Raw genomic sequence first — 19,901 nt, 5'->3', positions numbered from 1 at the left:
ATTACCCTGGAGCCATGACATCTATATGCCTTGAAACACTTAATTGCTGTTATTTATAAGATGCTAATCCTAATTGTTAATCCCCATTTTTGTGAACATCGACCGTCTGCCATCCTGAACGAGATGTGCAAGTATGTCACTGATGAATTACTGTTTACATTTATATTTATTACTTACTAAATGTCAGGTGACCTTGGCTATATAAGCCTTGGTCCAGAGAGATACCATACCCAGCTCCCTTAGTTCTCCTCCCCAATCCCATCGGCATCTATTCCAAATCTCAAAATTCCCAAATTCTATATAAGCAACCCCTAAAACCCCCCTCTTGGGTTGCACAGACCACTTTCGCCCCTTTCGGAAACACATTAAATGGCCTGGCCGGGCCCGTGTGCGAAATACGCATCAGTCGGAAAGCGCACGTTAAATCTCCAAAGTAAGTAAGTAAGTAAGAGATTGAAGGAAAAAAGAAAGGTCTTACCCTTAGCCTAGCTAGGGTTTGGCTGGGTGCTCTGGGGCACCTAGACAACAACCACTACCACTATGTGCTGACCTGGCACATAGTATCTTTTGTATGTATATATCTACATGTATAAAGTAAAACTGTGTATACCGCAAGCCATCGTCTCCAAGTTGTCTCTTCCTACTGAGAACCATACGTCGGCCCCTTGGATATACGAGTATGCAAATTATTCATTAATCTTCATGCAGACCAACACGCGTTGTTAGTTATACAGGTTGTAGATGTAGCACTTAGCTGTCTTCATGTTGCTGCTCTAATAGGAAGTTTAAACATAGAAAACTGGCAACAGTGAACATTTTGGAGACTGTAATTAATCACTACTGTCATATTTAGCACATGCTGCTCAATAGGGAACTTTATTCTAGCTAATCAAACTGTTGTTTTGTAGAGAAAATTTGGTTCCGTGTGTGTATAAGTTCGTGTCGCGTCAAGTTTGGGTTCCTATCACACTGAAATTTGTTCCGGTCACACAGGAACTTTCACACACATTCTAACTTGTGAAACTGTCAAGTGTCTAAAAGAGGGATTTTTTTATGGAGCTATATTGAAAACAGGGCTTGGTTATTGAGGGTGTAGGGAAAGAAAGAATACATGAATTATAACCATGGAACAAATACTTGCAATATATTTGTTCTGGTTGGAACAAATGCTCTATTTGACATTTACATTTTTTTTAAAAACAGCAAATTCTGTAAAGAAATGTATTTTTATTATATCTCTGTTATCATGGTAAAAATATTCTCATTTTATGTTAACTCTTTAGTATACTTCATCTCGACAGTCGTAGTATTCACTGGTGACTTTGTTTTAGATTATGTTTACTTTTATTGCGATTGTATATCTTAGTTTCCATGTTTTCAATGTTGCACATTACCAAAATACAGGAACATCGCTCATAAACGCACCCAAACATTTGTTCCTGTCAAGCAGATCTTTTCACTACAGGGTCTGAACATTTTCACTGCAATTTTATGTATTTTAATCTGAACTAAATTTGGGCAGAACAAAATATGCTTCCAGTTTGACTAAGGATTTTATGAATATATTTCCTGAGAACCCTAAAACTGTAATCCTAGTGATTCGATAAATAAGCATCGCCATCCTTCCTGTAACACCATCCTTCCTGGCATAGTGAGAAGGGTTCTTCACAAAGTGTGAACAGTCCTTGTTTGTTATATGGAACATGTATTCAGAACTCTTCTCTGTGCCAGCAGTGTATTGTCAAGACACTGATACAAATCTGTAGCTGTATCGGAACCAAAAACAGACATAATCATTTCTTCATTAAACATTTTTTTTTAATAGGCTTCAAAGAGTTGATAGGAGCAGTATACTTCTTTGGGTTTATTCAGTGGTAAAAAAATCAGTTGAGGGCAAAGAGAAATAATGTAAACATTCATGGTAGGGCCGGGACGGGTAACTCGGGTACTCTGTAGGTACTGAGTAGGACCTGGGTACCCACAGGACTACATGGACCCGTGGTTAAGTCACGTGATATATTGTTTGAAGAAAAAAAATATCTGGAACTCCTTGGTTGCACTACAAGTTATAAATGTTCATATTTCTTTATGACTATGCAGGCATTCATTCTGACTTTTATATGTTTGAATAATGATAAAGCTTCAGTCAACTTGTCCCAGCCCTAATTCATGGCACCTATGTATATACCAACTACAGCTATGATGAATGTAACTAAAGGACAAGGGCAGAGATCACCATTTAATTTTGTCCCTGTGCTGTTTAAGGATTCTATTATATATACATTATAGCATTTGCTGGTTGTTAAACATATTACCCACACACATGACCCAATTCGTGGAAGAATATACTTCACACCAGGAAGTGAGGGGGAGATTCTGGACAGAGTGATTTCCCTTGACTTGACCCATACTTCCTGTTATCCTGCTGTCACTCTCCTCCCTCCAACAGATCCCCCTTCCTCCCATCTCTCTCCCCCCTCCCTCCCACTTCATCATCATGTAATGCATCCTTAATGAAGTTGTGGGGCTTGCAGGAAGGATAATGTATTCATTAACTCAGTGTTTTCCAGATCAACCAATTGCTTGGAAGGCAGGTTGATGAGGCTGGTCTTGACATGTGTCCTAATTGGAAGGGGCCAAAACAGGAGATGCTTTCAAACCTTACCATATCTGTCAAATCAATATGAATATATATAAAATATGTGTAAGATGTTCTTGTTTTGTTTTTTTACATTTTTTTACCTACCATATTCGACGTAATAAGCGCCCCGCTCTAATAAGCACTCACGGCGATATTTGCTAATATATTGGCAAGTGAACAATCCCAATTAGCACTCCTTCCGATTGATCAATGTACACAAGACTTATTTATTCGTGTATCATATGCACTCATGTGTTATATGCACCCTTAATTATGGGCAATTAAATTCTGGAAAAATATATCTGTCGTATATAAACAGTTCAGGCCGTCAGCATAAACCACGAAATGTATCTTTCAACTCTGTTTTTTTCCACCAAAATAATATTCCAATAAGTGCCCCCTATTTCTAATTTTGAGAGTGGCCTGGGCGCTTATTACGTTGAATACGGTATTTATAGTCACATTACAATAACCATGGTTCCACATAATCCCCTACAGTCCACATGGTTAAGTGGTACAGGATCATACACTAAGGTTTAGATTTGTTGTTGTATTTATTCAACATAAGGTGGATATGAGGGGAAGAGTTGTGCAAGGAAGGGGGACGATGTGAATTTAAGTACTAGGCGATGTCAGAAGATATTGGGTTTAACGTTACTTCCAAGATTATTGCACATATATAGAGACGTGTGCGTGTGCGTGTGCGTGTGCGTGTGTGTGTTTGTGTTTGTGTGTGCTCACTGAGATACCATGAAGCAGTTTAACAGTATACTGACTCCCAGCCGACCAGTCCTTGTTTTAGCCCTTGCCGAGCGCCAGACAGGGTAACAACAAGTACCATCTTTGAATGTCTTTTGGTATGATGCGGCCGGGGATCGAACCCCGGACCTTCCGCTCTCCGGGCGGACGCTCTACCACTAAGTAATGGAGGTTACTCAGGTTAAGAATTAAACACTTTCCTTTAAACTTATCACTGAAATATGTAGATACCTCTCTTTGTCATAGTAATATCTTATCAAATGCAGGTCATGATTAAAGTTAGGAATATTATTCTTATAACATCATCTGTAAACATATGTTTTCAAAATTTTGAAAAGATTCACATGTTGGGGTCTTCAAGTACAAATGACACTTTCACTGAGGTGTGAGGTCTTAGCAGTTCTTTCTTCATACCACTAAAGGAATTGTGCTGATATTCAAATGTAAAGGAGGCAAGATACTTTGAAAGAATTCAGTAGTCATCTGTTGCTTTGTACAGGATAAAAGAAGCTTTAATATGCAGATAAATTACATTTGATATGATAAAGCAGTTCCATGGCATAATGTTGACGTATGTTATTATTGCAAAACTATTGTCATTATTATTCAAGTTGAAATAAAAGAAAATTATTATACACCAGTTTCCTGCTGAAATCTTTTCATACATACTCATCAATGTAAACTGTTAAAAATTCAGACATGAAGCAGAATCATAGACTGAAAATACATTCAACATGTTATTGCCATACCTCATATAAACAATAGTTTGAAAACGTCTGAATGTGTTCAACATGCTCAAAGACTTGAAACTTTTTTAAACATACCGTATTTGACGTAATAAGTGTCCAGGGCGCTCTGAAAATTAGAAATAGGGGCGTCTTATTAGAATATTGTTTTGGTGAAAAAGATCGTAAATTTTGTGGTTTATGCTGACAGCCTGAGATGGTTATGTACGACAGATATATTTTTCCAGAATTTTATTGCCCTTTGATTAAGGGTGCATTTAACACACGAGTGCGTATTATTCATGATTAAATAAGTCTTGTGTACATTGATCAATCGGAAGGGGTGCTAATTGGGATTGTTCACTAGCCAATATATTAGCAAATTTTGCCGTGGGTGCTTATTAGAGCGGGGCGCTTATTACGTCGAATACAGTATAGCTACGTCTCAAGTTCAGTCTCCATGTTTAGATTGTGAAGACAAGGATGAAACTCCATCTGCAGGTCCATGTAAGACCAACAATAAATGTACAAGAACATGGGAGACCACATGCGCCCTCCATTGCTTCACCAGATAACAATCTGCAAAGTTTTGTGTTAAAGAGTTTCTTGTGACTTTGATCGAAATGGCTGGGAGGATTTGTTATATTTCTTTATTTTTTTATTGATTACAATAACCAGTTCTTGGTGTAAATACATCATGGAATGTGTTAAGATAGGTTTTCTCTTTTTTTCAGATGAGTCAGTGAGTTACCATGGCAACATGATTGAAGTTTGTTGACTTGGAGCATCCGTCTAGCTTATTATGTAAGTAATACTCTTTTTTGTGTCTTATGTTATGTGGTGCTTGAGTGTTCAGAAATGTGTGTGATAGATATGTATTGTTTTATCAGTCATACTATTTCCCCAAAAACGTATATTTTGTATATATTTCTGTAATTCATACCTAGATTGATACACGACTATTTTTCTCCTTAATATGTGTGATAAGACGTTACAGCGCACTGGTCACGAATCAGGTGAAGGTGAGCAGCGTTGGTCGTCGAGTAGGTGGATGGGTGTAGTTGTAGAGTGTCATACCAAAAGTTATGGTACTTGTTGTTGCCCTGCCTGGCACTTGTCATTATGGGGCTAAAACAGGGACTCGTCTCGGAGTCAGTGTACTGTGTCTGAGTGGGGTACAGTGATCGCTCGCTATTGCGCTCTTCGATAAAGCGCTACTTCGGTTATTACGCGCGGTAACGCATGGCTCCCAAAATTTATGTACACTTTTAATACTGAGAGTTTTACACAGACATGATTGTATTGTTGTTCGTTGTTTATTTGCACATAACGCTTCTCATTGCATAATCAACGGTTTATCGCTGAATGGAGTTCTAATAATCTGTTTGAAAATATCCGCGGCAAGTCCCGGAAATACGATTGTTCAACTAGTTAACTTTTCACACTATACATCCTTTGATCTTAGAAGCGCATGCATGCAATAAAAGAGAACCACAAGTGAAGTTTATATTCTTAATTAGTGGGCAATCCAATTTAAGGCTAAACTGTCACACAAATGTAGTTGCTGTCACAACACGGCGGTCATTCATTTCGTAATCGTGCTTTCGTAACATCGCCTGTTTTTTCCCCGTAGTTATAACAAGCGATTTCATTGGATTAAAATTTGTTTCTAATGACGCTTTCTTGCCGAAATCTGCTACAAGTTTCGAGATTGGTCAATTTTGAGCACGTGACCTCAGGCAGCCAATCAAGCTTTGATACAAAGCTCGTGTTTGATAAATTTCAGAAGTTAGCGAAAGATTTTTTGTTAAATCGTGTTATTCTGAACGTTTTAAGCAGGAAATCACGATATATATTAAAAATATGGAACTTCGCGAATGTATCGTGCTAGGTTACGAGCTGTGACAAAGATTTTTCATGCATATATTTTTGCATTAAACGTTGTGTCCGAGCCGAGAATTCAAGGCGACGAAAGCCGAGATGTCATTTGACTTACATTACACGCGATCGCACGAAACGATGGAAATAATAACTTAGATGTAAGTTTGATTACTTTTAGATATATTTTTGTTGATTTTATTTATCACTTTGTATAATATATTTAAAGATTTGCTTAAAATAGTCTTTATTTTGCTCTTTGACATGTTCGATGCGGACCCGTTGTCGAAATGTGTGTCCGAGAATTTTATTTTCAATAACATCGCGGGAAATAGTGAATAATTTTTTAATTTATTGATAAAAAATGATAAATTAGAATGGAATACGTATTTCAGACATTGTGAAATATGACAGATTTAATAAATGAATGATATTACAGGTAGATCTAGGTCCATAAAAATATATACTATTTTGACGTGACGTGAGATAAACACATAGGCCTATTGATGATTTGAGATTTGCCGAGCGCGCTCCCCCGCCTCGGCCTCGGTTAAACGGCTCATCGTCTATAACGCCCACCAATTATTTGGACCCCATTGGTAGCGCAATAGCGAGCGATCACTGTATTCATGTTAAACTGCAGCATGGTGCCTCAGTGGGCTAGCACTATAAAATTGGCGTTAGTTCAGGCTAGTACAAGCAAACAGACACACACATATGCATGCACGTTGCTATATAAGTGCAATAATCTTGGACGTGACGTTAAACCCCATTTCACCCGACATTGTGGAATTGAAGGAAAAGTCGGGTTGATCTGATCAGGTTATTTGTCACATTATAAATTTAATCGTTCTGACAGGCTGTTTTATTGGGCATGGGTTCCTTGGATGTGACAGGTCTCAAATCAGTTTTCAACCACAGCTAAGAGATCAATATCATGGTGATATCAGAACATTGTAACAAAAATTTATTCTGTAGGTGTGCACTAATTAAATGGCTACTGTGTGAATTGGCAAGAGAAGTTCTTACTCAATTAATGCCTTTGCACCAAATTCAACCTAATTTCTTCTCCTTAGCAGATCGATGTGCATGGAAATGTTATAAAACATACACTTATTTTCAATGTGATTGATATTTGGTCCTAATAACATTTAGCTATATTACATGTTGGGTTTTATGATGGATTTTTGTGTTTCCCAAAAATGTAAATTTTCAGGAGAAAAGGAAATCTTTAAATTTCTGTGATATATTCCCCTGAATAAGTGTTTGCATGGATTCGTATTATGAATTTCATGTCAAATGTCAAATGCTCTAACCAGTACCTCATTTTGTTAATGCGTTGGCAATTTGGAAGGAAAATGTTTGCAAAGCAAATCACTGAACATGACATCATGGTTAATCAGAGGCTCACATATAGTGACAGGGGATGCCAGGCTCACATTGAATCATGGCCAAAATCCATGTTGTATCACACAGTTGCCTGGCTATACCACCATGTGAATAGTCGTTAAGGAGGACACTAAGATCTTAGGGCAGAATGAATGAATGATGATAGTGATGGTGATGACGATGATGATGATGGTGATGGTCTTGGTGGTGATGTTGGTGGTGATGATAATGGTGAAGGTGGTGGTGATGATGATGATGATGGTGAAGGTGATGATGATGATGGTGGTGGTGGTGGTGGTGGTGGTGGTGGTGGTGATGGTGATGATGATGATGATGATGGTGATGATGATGATGATTATGATGTTGGTAGTGGTGATGGTGATGATGATAGTGATGATGGTGATGATGATGTTGGTGGTGGTGATGGTGGTCGTGATGATGTTGATGGTGGTGATGGTGGTCGTGATGATGTTGATGGTGGTGATGGTGGTCGTGATGATGTTGATGGTGATGGATGTGTAGATGGTGATGGTGGTGGATGTGTAGATGTTGATGGTGGTGGATGTGTAGATGTTGATGGTGGTGGATGTGTAGATGGTGATGGTGATGGATGTGTAGATGTTGATGGTGGTGGATGTGTAGATGTTGATGGTGGTGGATGTGTAGATGTTGATGGTGGTGGATGTGTAGATGGTGATGGTGGTGGATGTGTAGATGGTGATGGTGGTGGATGTGTAGATGGTGATGGTGGTGGATGTGTAGATGGTGATGGTGGTGGATGTGTAGATGGTGATGGTGGTGGATGTGTAGATGGTGATGGTGGTGGATGTGTAGATGTTGATGGTGGTGGATGTGTAGATGTTGATGGTGGTGATGGTGGTCGTGATGATGTTGATGGTGGTGATGGTGGTGGTGATGATGTTGATGGTGATGGATGTGTAGATGGTGATGGTGGTGGTGATGATGTTGATGGTGGTGGATGTGTAGATGTTGATGGTGGTGGATGTGTAGATGTTGATGGTGGTGGATGTGTAGATGTTGATGGTGGTGGATGTGTAGATGGTGATGGTGGTGGATGTGTAGATGGTGATGGTGGTGGATGTGTAGATGGTGATGGTGGTGGATGTGTAGATGGTGATGGTGGTGGATGTGTAGATGGTGATGGTGGTGGATGTGTAGATGTTGATGGTGGTGGATGTGTAGATGTTGATGGTGGTGGATGTGTAGATGGTGATGGTGGTGGTGATGATGTTGATGGTGGTGATGATGATGGCAGTGACGATGAGGATGCGGATGATAGTTTCTCTGTACTGATACTGATCCATAAACTCATATAGAAGATCACACATGGACAAGAGCCTCCTTTGCACATTCACTCAGATCTGCTATACTTAAATGTTGATTCCACAACTACCTTATTATCTTGCTTTTCAGTAATAATCAAATCTTGTACCACCCATGTTACACAGTAAATGGGATCGCAACACTTTTACACATTTTCCAGGGCATCATGATCCTAAGATTTCATGACTTTGTTCCAACTAATAGAGATTTGGTCGATGGAAGTCCATGGGAAGTTCTTCATCGGGGAGGTAACCCCAGCCAGCTCAGAGTTACGAACCCACTGTTATTTGGTATTGTAGGATATCGTTGCTAATATGTCTTGAACAGTTTTTCGTATTAGACTGCAGTAATGAAGTCTCAAGGGGAGACCATCACTCCTTTTTGTCTCATATTCTGAAAGAGATGTTGTGTCTATGCTGATGCATGGTGTAGTGATGCCACTGTTAACATGGACTATGTATCCTCCCAGCAGAAAGTGGGTACCCGGTAGAAAGGGTAACCAGTATGCATGTATTTTGACTCAAAAGTTACTTTCAGCAGATAAATATTTAACACGAGCGTTAAATGATGGAGAAAATTGGGTATTTTACTTCTGAAAATATATCTATTTTATCGTACATGTAATACACATCTTGTCAATATCCCAGCTTCTCTTATAGCGATGAACATCAATACATTTAAACTCGGTCAGCATTAACAATGTTCTGTGTGTCCGATTTGACCATCGGGTCTAATGACGTGTTGGTCATCGATGTAGTCTGTGTTTACACTGTTGATGTAGTCTGTGTTGACGCTGTAGTCACCTACCACCGCAATTATCAGCACCTAGATGTGCCTGCCAGCTACCAGATGATTTGCTTGATTGATTCCGGCACTTGGAGGAAATGGCCAGCCGGATTGGCAGTCAATCCCAGGCCAACTTCATAAATCACCATATAACAGCAATCAGTAAACAGACACGTATGCTCAACCTCTGCCTCCGAAGCCAGGTGGATACACGAAGGTGCTCGATGAAATGTCAGAGTGCACCTGCTCTGACAGATGCCATTGAAGAGATTCAGCCCTGTAATTCAATACTGTTGAACAAAAGGAACATAAGCTATGTTTGGTATTGGGTAGACCTATAATTATCATTGATATACTTTACCAAATATATTTTTCATTGAAAACAAATTCCTCTTGAAAAAGCATTTAATATTATAAATTTATACCAATTAATGTAGGTATTGATGCATGGAGTGCTCTTATTAACCTATTACAGTTTGAGTCTAGTAGGTACCTTACGAGATCAAGAAAACATCTGCATTGATCCTTTTGAGATCTAGTTTTTGAATGTACCATGTGACTTTTAATCTCAACGAAAACCTAAAAAAATGTGCTTTATCCTTTACCTGTGGTTTTGAGGGGTGCAGGTAAGTTAGTCTAGTGGTCAGTGCGTTGGCTGGTCTCGCCAAAGGCCTGGGTTTGATTCTCCACATAGGTACAATGTGTAAATTCTTGGTGTGCTCCCAGCAATACACAGATATGATGTCATCTGCTAAGATTATTTGAAGGCTCAAACTCGGACAGGGGAACATGAGGAGTACATATGAAATATAAAATATATTGAGAATTATTCAAAATGATTTCCCCGATATTAATCAATAACAATGATCTGCAATTCTTCAATCTGCTGTATAAGTGTAGTTCAGATCAATGCAGCAATGATGACCCTCAAGGGATGCTGGGGATAGAGTGACAAATATATTGAACATGTCGTGTTGAGAAAATATTATGCATATAAAACTGACATCTCGGAGAAAGATCTTGATGCTACTGGCCATTGTTCAAGCATGTGATGAAAATAAGTGGTCTGACGGTCCTCTTTGAAGTGAATTCAGGGGAAAAATTAGCCCATGGCAGAATGTCTAGTTTCGTTACAAAAAGGAAAGAGTCGTGTGATTCACTGAGCAAAGTTTATCTTGTAACTTGAAGCAGTCTGTGTGGAACTGGTGAACAGGTTTGCTGTGCTAGTGGTGAAGGACTGACTACCTGTATAGTATGGTGCCCATTAAACCAGCTTGTATTGTTTGATTTGTAAAAATGCAGGTTAAAGAGAAATTGACTGATTCAAACATTTAGAATTGTCTTTCACTGGTACAATCCTCCATGGAATTCTAGTGTAGACTTACATTGAGCCCATGAAATATTTGTTTGTTGTTTAACGCCACACTCACCAATATTCCAGCTGTATGACGGCAGTCTGTAAATAATTGAGTCTGGGCCAGACTGTCTAGTGATGGCCTGGGAAGGGTGTGAGTATAGGATGCTAGGCCTGGGAAGGGGGTGAGTATAGGATGCTAGGCCTGGGAAGGGGTTGAATATAGGATGCTAGGCCTGGGAAGGGGTTGAATATAGGATGTTAGGCCTGGGAAGGGGGTGAGTATAGGATGCTAGACCTGGGAAGGGGATGAGTATAGGATGCTAGGCCTGGGAAGGGGGTGAGTATAGGATGCTAGGCCTGGGAAGGGGTTGAATATAGGATGCTAGGCCTGGGAAGGGGTTGAGTATAGGATGCTAGGCCTGGGAAGGGGTTGAGTATAGGATGCTAGGCCTGGGAAGGGGTTGAGTATAGGATGCTAGGCCTGGGAAGGGGTTGAGTATAGGATGCTAGGCCTGGGAAGGGGTTGAGTATAGGATGCTAGGCCTGGGAAGGGGTTGAGTATAGGATGCTAGGCCTGGGAAGGGGGTGAGTATAGGATGCTAGGCATGGGAAGGGGTTGAGTATAGGATGCTAGGCCTGGGAAGGGGTTGAGTATAGGATGCTAGGCCTGGGAAGGGGTTGAGTATAGGATGCTCAGAGCTACGAAGGGGATGGGAATGGAATGGAGGTGAATCTTTTATATTTATTTATTTAAGATATAGTAATATTCAAGTCAGTTTTCATTGTACCTACGAGTCAAACTCAGCTCCAGTGAATAAAACGTTTTGCTTGTCCACTGAGCTGCCCCATAATCCACATCACTCCATGATATCAGACAGTGACAAACAAGCAAACTTTATCACGATCAATGTCAAACCAACTTCTGATAAAACTGTCCTTTAAGATTTTTTCATCCATTGTGAGATGAGTTGCGAGTGGGAAGCTTAATTAAGGTATTTGTTGTTCCATTTTCGCCTCCATTTGCTGAGTTACAGATGAGGGCACCATGATGTTTGTATTGTCCAGAGTGCAGATGACGGACTGATGAAGATCCGGAGCTGGACTGGGAGGGGGACTGGTGTGGATACAGAGATTCTGTCTTGATGCTTATACACAAATGGCTTTCAATTTGAATTCGTCGACTATACCCTCACTGGGTTAGAATTGGTCCCTTAGCTGGTGATTAGAGGCGGGACCTGTGAAGATCAGGGGTAGACTAGGTCTTCAGCAACCCATGCGGCTATACTTGTCGTAAGAGGCGACCACGGGATCGTGTTGTCAGGCTCGCTGACTTGGTTGATGCATGGTATCCCAATTGCATGGATCGATGCTCATGATGTCAATCACTGGATTGTCTTCTCCAGACTCGATTATTTACAGACCGCCTTCATATAGCTGGAATATTGCTGAGTGCAGCGTTAAACAACCAACCAACCAACCATTAGAGGCGGCTTGGTTGATGGTGTTGTCATCCTACACTGATGGCATTGATCATTGCTCACAATATCAATCCCTGGATTGTCTGGTCCAGACTGGATTACTAATTGGGCACTATCATATAGCTGGAATATTGCTGAATATACAGCCTTAGCCATTAAGGGTACTAGTTTATGGTTATTCTTTATCAATAAAAAGTATAGTCAGTGGGCTGAAATATATATAAATCAAATTCTAGAAAGCAGCCTGATGTAAGCAGCAGGTGTGTTTTTTGTTATTTGTATTAATGTTTGTCTGACAGGTTCACTACCTATAATATGTGCCTTTGGCTGCCATTGTCTTGCCTCTATTATGTTTACGCTGTGCATACGTAACCTCTATTTCTACTGCTCACATATTACCTGATATGCCTTGAGTTGTTCACTCAAAGGTACCCTGAGTACACAATTTACTTCTTTAATAAAAAGAACCGGGTTCGCTGTTCAGTTTATGTCAAACAATTCCATCAAATATTAGATAGTCTATCTCCCAACAACTGTTTAGCTATTCAGTACTTTCGAATAACAAAAACCAACCAGCAAAAGGTTTCTTTAATTCAGACTTGGTATAACAGATATAACATATTGTATTTCCAGTGGGTTTGTTTTTCGTTATTCGATTTTTGAAGAACGAAAAACAAGCCGGCACCGGATTCATAAATAAAAGGCTGTATATGAAAAGATACAGGATTGTGGTCAAATACATTGAAACTCGTTTATGGAATGACAGTCAAAGAGTTACCTCCCATGTTGACGTACTGAAAAGTGCTGTAGCACAAATCCAACTTTAGGTTAGAGTGAGTGAGTGAGTATGGTTTTATGCCGCTTTTAGTAATATCACAGCAATATCACGGCAGGGGACACCAGAAATGGGTTTCACACATTGTATCGAACCCGGGTCTTCTGCGTGACGAGCGAACGCTTTAACCACTAGGCTACTCGACTGCCGTATAAGTTAGAAGAAACATGTTCATTATGACCCACACATGTGGGTCAATCGAGATATTCTCAGTAGTTTTGTGAAAAATATCAGGAAAACATCAAAAGCTTTCAGAGAAGAAACCAATATTTGCTTGTGGGTCTTAAATTTCTATATGTGTAGGAGGGCAGAGATTGGTGTGAAGATGCATGGCTGATGTCAGAGATAAGATGGTTACACTTTTCACGATGCTCTAAATTGGCTTCCGTTCACAAGTTGATAACACCTCAATATCAAGCGAACATAAGAGGGTCATATGTTCCACACATCATTAAAGTGTTTCAGGTAATTTATGTATTACAGAAGGAGATAAAAGAATCTCGGCTTTCGAAATGTAATAGGAAAATGTGGTCTCTGTAATCACTGGGGATATTATACACTCAATTTGTATGTTGTTCAGCTCCCTGAAATAGAACAAGGTGAATATATCTCGATCGATATATCAAAAATAATACACAATATCCAGATTGGTGTGGAAATAGTCCAATACTTGCATTACAGTCATGACTTATGTTGTAGATATTAATTGCTAATTATTGTTCAGGTTCAGTGTTATACAGCTGAAAAGTTATGATATGATGTTTTTATGTTTTGCTCATGATATGATGCATATTGCCAAGTTCATAAACTATTTTGAGAACAAGATATTTTGTAGAGAAGCCCTGTACATATATTTTGAGTTGGAATACTGGACAATATAAACCCAATATGACAACCCATATGACAACCAATATCACCTTGTAGAGCAATCATCTGTTGAGCAGATAGTTAAAGAAAATTTGACAGAAAAATTATCACAACACAGCATATCTACATTTTGGTTATCTGTTCCGCTATAGTTTGAAGGAATATATAGTTATACAAATAAAATTATTTGAGCTATGATAGGGTGGTGATGAACACGTATAGAAACGGTATTAAGCAGAAATGATAGAATCCCCTCCGAAATCATTAGAATACCTTCATTCAATACCTAATGATTTTTCCATCCTTTGTCCTGTGATATCACTGATCAGAATCACCACAAATCAAGTTCAGAACGTTTCGTATCAGTTTCCATGGTAATGTGTCATTTTCTCCTTGATGAAATGAAGATACCTGTGGATGGAGTAGATTGAAAATTGTCTGTCAGGAGAGCATACAGGGATGTATTCTGGGCCCATAATCATTCATGTTGGAGGTAAATTTAATCAGGTGAACCAGTTGCCGGGTTGCTAGGTTGAACATTATCCTTCACAGGCTCTCAGACTTGCAGATCATGGTTTACACCTGTGACATTCACACCTGAAATGCCTCATCTCGTGTGAAAATTCATTCTCCTGGTTTGATTAAAGTTACATTACAAAAACAGCTTCTAACGGGTCTATTATCGCAACTACAGAGACAAGTTCTTGGTAAACATGCAAACAGTTAATCTGGATGATCGTAGTTAGATGATACTATGATCAGTTGTGGAAGTCTGATATTAGGGAATAAATAAATCAACAGTGTTCATGTGAAATAAAGTTAAAACAAATAGTCATTTTTTTATGTTTGTTACAGGGTCTATGTTTGGATATTTGAATCTCGGCAAAAAGTAGAGAATTACATTTCTAGCTAACATCAAAAATATGATAATGTTGAAACACAAAACCATTAACATTTTACATGTTTTTTATAAAATTTATTGAGTGCAAGTGAAGGGAACAATGCAGAAATTAAGACGACAGTCTGCACATTTCAGGCGTACATATCCGTTTGATGAAGCATAATTATGTCAACAAGCTGTTGGTTACATAAACGCCAACAGGTCTGAAGCAGTCGATGGTAATTTGTGTGACGAAGCATCCCTGCTGTGGGTGCCACTTGATGCTACGGCATTAGTCTGGTGCTGCTGGCACCCTGGTGAAGTCAACCACTTTGGCATATTCCAGCATTCACGTGCCAGCTCAGATGAACATAAAGGTATTGATTAGGTATGTTTGTTTGAGTTAGGAGTGTCTAAAGTAGCAAGGTAAGATGATAATGATGTGGTATCAAAATATGACTGTATTTGATTGAGGGTATTTTTTATCAGGAAGATGTTTAATTAAGATATCATGGTCACTAATTATTTTGTTTTGTTTAGTAAATCTCTTTTAACAGGAAACATTGTGGGACAGTTTTATTCATTGATCGAGGAATTGAAATTCATAGTCTTGTGCAATGAAAATAAGAATCTATAGTATATTGTTGTGTTGATTTTGTAAGAAAACTGATTGACTGTCTTATTGATCGATCGATCTGTGAATTGAAATTCATAGTCTTGTGCAATGAAAATAAGAATCTATAGTATATTGTTGTGTTGATTTTGTAAGAAAACTGATTGACTGTCTTATTGATAGATCAATCTGTGAATTGAAATTCATAGCCTTGTGAAATGAAAATAAGAATTGATAGTACATTGTTGTGTTCATTTTGTAAGAAAACAATATTTGACAGTCTTATTGATCAACCTTTGATAAACTTATGAATTGCAATTCATAGTCTTTTGCAATTAGCCAAAGAAACAAAAGAAGTTTGTCATGTAATTTGTTTAAGAAAGACTCTAGGAGAGGAAAACATTGTATGACAGTCCAGTTGATGAACAAAGGAGAGAATAAAAATTGAATTTGTTTGTCGAGTATATTTAGAATAATTGAATTTGCTTGTCGAGTATATTAAGAACAAGAATCTACCATAATAGGCAGATTTTATGATTCAGTTGTGGTACTTAAGTGAAAATGGTTTGATGTGTGTAACTGCTGACAGTTGTGTTTTGGTAAGCGGCCCAGGGCCCAGTGTTAAAAAACATAGAGTACATCCAATTATAGAGGTAAGGGGTTCTAAATTTTTTATCTGTTTCAGCTTCATAAAGATTTATTATGCATGGATGAACCAATATCAATGTTCAAGAAAGATATCTTTATTTGTGTTTAAGAATAAACCAATATCAATATTTAAGGATGAACCAATATCAGTATTCAAGACAGATATCTTTTTTTGGTGATTAGGAATTATCAATGTACTGAAAAAGCTTTCTAAGAATTGACTTCAATATGTTTTGCATTTATGGGGGTATAGCCGTAAAAAGCAGTGTGCATACTGTAAAATCTGCATAGCTCCATAAATGTTAAAACATATTGAAGTCATATAAATATGTCAAGAATATGTCACAGACTGCTTATTTAATCATTACCACATACAAAATGTAGACAACAATACGAAATTAGTGACATCGTTCACTGTAATAAAGCAACACCGCCCATTCCATTTTCAGCCCAAATCAAGAAACAGTCATCTGTTAGTGGGCATGGCCCTATGTATTTTTAGTTTATGGAAACATAAACGCAGAAAAAAATTGCTTGGTTAGCCAGTCAAATACCATGGAATCACTTGCAAATAATTTATATGTTCATGAACACTTCCTGAAACAGTGCTCTCAAACACGATGTAACTTAGTGGAGATGCCTGATCTGTTTAATAAGCAGAGATGTTGTAACAAGAAGCAGCTTGCAGGGAGGATGGTACCAAACACTACTCCGGCTTGACAGTTGGTTGTTAGCCTGCTGCACTCTTGTACATGTTGGAGGGTTTGTAAAATAGCTGGGTTTTTTTAAGTAAACTTATATTGATGTGGGACTCCTTTTTGCTTCTGTTTATAGCCCTGAGTGCTGAGCTGCTAATGTCGTGTGACTTAAGCTGCTGTTTCATGTGAAACTACTTTCCTGACAGCTATACATGTTGTTTGATGTGTGTTTTGGAACTGGTGTTTTTTTGTGATATGTTTGGATTATTGAAGAGGTTATCTTTTTGTAGAAGTAAGGTGATTTTATGTTTATTAAGATTGTAAGATTGTATTGTATTGTCATGTAAATATAAACATATGTTACAAAGTTCTGTTTATTAAATTATTTTGTAAAAATCTATATCAAATGTTTTTACCAAAAATTAAAAAATGAAATATTTCATTTGTATTTTGGCATCCCTATTTTCTACATCTTTGACCTGTGGGGATATGGGTTAGACAAGGTGACCAGCACTCTGCAGCTGGTTGAGGCTGCTACACTTGAACAGGTGGTCAGGCATCCCTGACACATGGCCGATGGTGTGGGTTGGTGTTCCTGCTATCAGTCACTGGTTTGGCTGGTCCAGTTTCAATAGATGTAGTTTACAGACCACTGTGATATAGGTTTAATATCACTCAGTGTCAATCTCATTGGAATCAGATCTTAGTGCTCGCTACCGCTAAACAAGGATCTGTCAGGACATCCCATTACAGGTCAAGTAAAAAGAACTTTCATCCCACCAACAGATCTTCAGTGTTGCTTACCAGATCAGGAAAGTGTCAGTCAGAATGTGTTTTTTATATGAAATCATGCAACCTCGAAAATGATAAACGGGTTATTCCAAACAAGATTTACGTCCTGTATGACTGATTCGATCAAAATCATCGTCTATCCCTCGCCTCGATGGGATAAACAGAGATCTTGCATAGCCTGAGGGATGTGTTGCCATACAATCTCAACCATATATTTAATGAATTGTTTGATAGGCATTACTTAGAAGTTGACAGATGACAAGGTAGACACAATTCTATGGATAACAACTTCTTTAATACTGTAAAAAGCAACGTTTCAGTATAGATCCTTATACTGTTGTCAAGCAAGACTGAATGAGGGACATGGTACAGAATATATATAGTCCACCTGCTAATCCTCCACCTACTATATATATTCTGTACTATGTATATATTTAACAGACATTTCAGAATGTTCTTTCCTTCAGTTTTTACCTTTTTAATCGAGAACCTTGTCAACATATTTGTCAAGTATAGTCTGGAATTGAAGTCACCAGTTTGAAAGTAGTGTGGTATAGCTGGACAAAGTTGCTTTCTGATTGGCTAATGTAGACTTCTTGTTTGTCATTTGATTAGTCGGTCAAAGTTTTTAATAAAGGTTGTTCTCATGGCCTGTATTGGGATGTCCTCAGATCTTTGTTATTTGTTAGCGAGAACTAAGATCTGATTTTAATGAGAATTGCTGAGTGTAATGTAAACAATATTCACCAGCTCATTCTCTGATGTCATGATTGTATACAACTATATTTACACTATAATTTTTTCAGTGTTCATAATAACCCCAAAAAGTGACACATTAGATATTGAAAAAGTAGTTATGGTTGTGTTTTGCGGTCAGAAAATATTAAGGAAAGTTATGCAATATGAATGCCTGTTTGTACTCACACTGAATGTCATTAGCTAGAATATGCATAATTAATATTGGCCCTTGCTCATTCAAAGATTGACATCCAAATATGTGTAGTAATATTCTCTTGGGCTGCTCTAGTGACACAACAAACAGCAACTGTTTGATAAAAATGCCAATTTAACTGTCGATTTATTTTATAGGGGTGATTTATTATTTTGATCAATATAATAAACATAGTTACTGAAAGTGCAGGGTGCAGTAAGGAATAGTTTATCAATGCTGGAACATCAAAGGAATGTTGGAAAATCAATTCATGAAAAAATCATGATTTACAACTGCTTGTATGCATTGTATGACATTGGCCCTTTATGAAACCTTACTCGCGTAATAAGTTTGTTTATTACTTGCCCGTGAAGAGATCGCCCGTTTAATAAACATACAGCTTTATTACACATTGTGTAATACCAAAACGCGTGCTTATGTACTCTCGGAACACGTTTCACGAACAAATATTGAAAGCTCTCAACATCTCTTGGCTTATTCAACGACATTGCGTGTGGAGTTGATAGATCACTGAGAGGAGCTTATGCACACTCGATGACCCCAGCAACCTTGTTGCTAGGCTGACGTCACATGGCATTGTTTCGCCGATGGATCTTGCATCAAAATTCCACAAATTACGTCATCGGGTATTGTGACGTTATTGTAAACTTTCAGGTGCAAGGCCCGTTCCACAAGGCGATCGTATTGTAGCGCAACGACAGTCGTTGGTCTAAGTTAAAGTATGTGAGATGCGAAAGTCTTAGCCCTACGATAATTTTGTGAATTCTAAAGGTAGACCCGTTGTATGGTATGAAATTCATACGTTTCAACTTTTGACGTGTTTGAAGTATTATTCTGTTAAACTCAATTGGACTATGTCGTGGATCATGTAGGTGTCAGCCTATTCATACTCAACAGTATAATTCAAAAAACGTTATAAATTGCAAGTAATAAATAAAATACTAAACTCGCTCCCGTGTAAAACCAATTTTATGAAACTCGTGAATAGTTGTGGTATCTGACTCGCTTTCGCTCGTCAGATACCACAACTATTCACTCGTTTCATAAAATTGGTATTACACGGGAGCTCGTTTAGTATTCTATATCTCTTGGCGTCGGTTACCGATATGGTCCTCTGTCATACTTGATAAATGGTGTTTCTAGGATTATGTTGCTATCAAAGAGTATGGCGGTAACCTCATTACATATTGATTAACAAATTGTGTAGATTAATTATTGCGGAGTATCATCCTGAGACGTCTAACAGACATGGTCTGGTC

At 38.3% G+C, this 19,901-nt stretch overlaps 1 protein-coding gene across 6 annotated transcripts in view; it reads left to right on the top strand.

The window, feature by feature from the left end:
• Positions 1–19,901, top strand: part of LOC124136348 (protein kinase C delta type-like) — a 133,342-nt gene that overhangs the window by 88,016 nt on the left and 25,425 nt on the right. For all 6 annotated transcript variants that reach the window (XM_046502253.2, XM_046502255.2, XM_046502256.2 and 3 more), the window contains one exon: positions 4,860–4,929. The gene's annotated coding sequence lies outside the window, so the exon portion shown is untranslated. The remainder of the gene's footprint in view (positions 1–4,859; positions 4,930–19,901) is intronic.

The sequence above is a fragment of the Haliotis rufescens genome, unplaced genomic scaffold, assembly GCF_023055435.1.
Source record: "Haliotis rufescens isolate VD_foot unplaced genomic scaffold, xgHalRufe1.0.p SCAF_22, whole genome shotgun sequence".
Classification (NCBI taxonomy): Eukaryota; Metazoa; Mollusca; class Gastropoda; order Lepetellida; family Haliotidae; genus Haliotis; species Haliotis rufescens.
Note: the sequence above shows the minus strand (reverse complement) of the source record. Positions and strands in the feature narration are given on the sequence as shown.